The 3523-nt window shown below is 38.5% G+C and overlaps 1 pseudogene; it reads right to left on the reverse strand.

Moving 5' to 3' along the window:
- Positions 1-869: 869 nt before the first annotated feature.
- Positions 870-2155, reverse strand: LOC100583146 (annotated as a pseudogene).
- Between the last annotated feature and the right edge of the window lie 1368 nt (positions 2156-3523).

Raw genomic sequence — 3523 nt, forward strand, 5'->3', positions numbered from 1 at the left:
CTTGCACATATGACACCTAACTCCTAAGTTTTAATGAGATCACTTAGCACTTTCAATGACTTACTATTATCTTTTTTTAAATCAAGGATTAATTTAATTTTTAAAACAAATACAAGTTATCGATTTACTCTTCTCAACTTGACAGTCTCCCTGTGGTATAACTGTCAGGTAAAAACATACATCTTTACAACCTGGCGCCCCCAAGTAAAAACAAACAAACAAACAAACACCATTTCACAGAAAGGAAAGAAACAACATGAAAATAGCTCAAGAAATACAGTAACGAGCAAAAATATATGGGGAAAGAGGAACGTGTAGTTTTGACTTAACTGAAGAAACCAAGAGGAAACTGGTCTACATATGAATATGTGCATCCTGAAAGTCAGGTGTCAAGATTTTCGAGTAGGCATCTATATGACTTGAATCTCCCCTATTTCCTGAATAAAAGTGACATCTTTCAGTATTTATTAAAATATAAAGAAACTGAGCCCCAGACACCTACCTCATTTGGTTCTATTCCTTCCTCACTCTAGCCTTTACTTAAATGAGTCTGAAAAACTTGGGGATATAGCATAAGAAGAAAAATAATCACACATAATATTCCCCTTTCTGTAGCTACTTTAGACCTGGGTTGTTACTAGAAAATTCCTGAAGAAAATTTCAATGTAAGTCTGTGGCTTTGCTGAATCAAGCCCCCGCGCCATTAATATTTAAAAAGCACCCACTGTTTGGGCTAATAGCATTATTGGTGGTACCTATTATATAGAGGGATAGCTGAACAAAGTCTGTGTCTTGAAACCAGTGTTGAATCACTCTCAGGGTTGAGAAGAAAAAAAAGGAGTCTAAAATCACAAGAAGTAAAGACATATCTAGGACTCTTGTCCTTCTGGATCCACGCTTCCTTCAGGGTCTTCATTGTTGTAAATGTTCTCTGCCATTTGCCACACTTGCATGATATTGTCTTCCGATACAGAACAAATCACCCAAGGTTCATTGGGATTCCAGGAGAAATCAGGTATCTTGGCAGTGTGACCACCATGAATAAACAACAACTCTGGTGGCCCATTCTTCGTCTTCTGGGGATTGTTTCTCTCCAATTTTACTTAAATCCCAGACATTCAGTCTGTGACTGGTACCACTGGAAGCCAAAATAGTCTCATTGTGAGGTGACCACTGAACCTGGAATATTTTATCCTTATGTAATTCAAAGGAATGCAACTTAAGTTTCAGATTTCTCAGATCCCACAAGGCAACAGTCTTGTCAGTGGATCCTGTAGCAAGAATGAACTCACTATAAGGATTGAAAGAGAGGCAGCAGTGTGTGCGTCACTTCAGCAGTGTACGCGTCAACTGAATGGCTTGGTTTGGAAGTACTGTTTGAACAAGTATCCCAAATCATAAGTTTCTGATCATCAGCAACTGACCCCAACAGAGATTCATGGAGCAGATGCCAGGAAACATCATATACTACTGCTGTATGCCCTGTACAGGTGGTCTTCACATCCACCACTTTTCCCTCCTTTGGAACAGCACTGATGTCCCACAGGCAGGTGGTGTGGTCATCTGAAGCACTAAGTAAGTGCCCACTGAGATTTGGGTTCCAAGAAAGCCCATAGCCTTCCTTCTGATGTCCATGGAGACACAAGTCTGGGATGCACTCTCCAGAAGGATCTGGTTTAGAAAGGTGTTTTGTATAGTCAAAGACAAGAACATCACCAGAAGGAGTCTTCGTTGCGATGATACAAGGGTTCTGGGGCATATAACGGACCTTGTTTACTTCTCCTTCATGGTTGATCTTGATTTCTATTTCAATTTTTCCTCTAACTGAATAAAAACCTCCAAATTCTCCTTTCTCAGTGTTGTAGTGTGATGCATCGAACTGAGCGTCATCATTAGGGAGTTGCACACTGGCTATAACGAGATGGTTTTGTTCATCCAATGTGTATGTCCCCAGGACAAGTTGATGAATGCTGCAATCTTTCCCTTCTGGTCTGGTTACATCTGGAAGCCACTGGGCAGTTAGGCTGGGCCACTCCAGAGCATGGGTCAACACCAAATCATAAAGAAAAGGGGTGTTCTTTTTCCATTTTTTGTACTCCTTGTTGATCACTCATTCTTCCACTGCGTCGTCAAAGGCTGCTTCCTTGATGGCCATGGCAGGCAGGCAAGCTGGGGGAATCCTGGGGTTGCGGGTGAGGGTGGGGGAACTATTATCTTTTAATTTAGTTATATAAAGGTTTTTTGTTTTGTTTTGGATGTTTTTGTTTACCATTGGTTCCTTTCTTTTTCCTCTACTATCTTGAAGTAACTGTTCTGATGTGGGTATTGTTTACTTTTGTTTACTGATGTGGGTATTGTTTACTGTATTTCAAGTACAGTTAGTTGAAGTAACTGTTCTGATGTGGGTATTGCAAGGTAACATTTACTAACTATTGAGGAGATTGTAAAATATTTTTTCTTCATTCTTAAAAATCAGTAATTTTACCATGATGTGCTTAAGTGTGTGTCAAACATTCCAGTATTTAGTGAGCCCTTTTAATAAAAAAACTCAAGATTTTCTTTAGCTCAGGGAAACTTTATCTATCATCTGCAACATTATCACATTTTATTCTACCCCCCACCCCCACCACCCCCAGCCACCTATCCTTTGTGATCTGCCCTTGAAGCCCCTTATCTCTTCTCTTATTTGCCCTTTTGGGACCTGAGTTAGTGACCTAAGAGATTTAAAAAATCCTTGTGTTAAATTCATTTACTGAATTAACTTTTTTTAGCAAATTCTTCCAATCCTGAGATTCACTGCATTTTTAATTTGAAAATCATGTCTATTTTTAGAAAATCTTCTGTCATACTGAATCTTAATCTGCATTCAATTTTTGTTCAGTAGTCATTTCTTTTCCTCTGGTAGCTCTGTCTCACAAGGTGATGTGTTTGTTCATTCTCTCTCTGACTGCTGGGACATAGTACGGGGAGAGCGTAGGTGGAGGAGAGGAAGGTAGCAGCTCCTCCATTGGGGGTATGTTATTAGTAGCTGGATTGGAGTCAAGAGAGGGAAAAAGGGGTTCCCATCTTTCCAGAATTTCCTATAATCTTAGCATAGGATATTTTTGTTTGTTACTAGAAACAGAAGTCTCAGAGATTTTATGTTAGGAATCATGGACCCCTCAAATCCGGAAAATTATCCATTTTTTTTCTTAAAAATGGAAAAAAAATTGATTTTACCCCTTTAAATCTTTCTTCTCATCACTACTAGGTTGTTTTGCAGGATTCTGTCAACTGAAATTTTATCTGTAATAATGTCAGAATCTAGTGACACTACAACCGCAGATAGGTAATATTTTTGGCAAGGAAAGTTTACAGTATAATCTGATATAAACTATTGTTCAAATATTAATAATATATAAATACTAATGAAATATAAAGAAAAATCAGGCATGCCTCATTTTATTGTGTTTCACAGATTTTTTCTTTTTAATAAATTGAAGGTTTGTGGCGACCCTGCATTGAGTAAGTCTATCATTGCCGT

This window comes from Nomascus leucogenys, chromosome 3 (assembly GCF_006542625.1).
Source record: "Nomascus leucogenys isolate Asia chromosome 3, Asia_NLE_v1, whole genome shotgun sequence".
Classification (NCBI taxonomy): Eukaryota; Metazoa; Chordata; class Mammalia; order Primates; family Hylobatidae; genus Nomascus; species Nomascus leucogenys.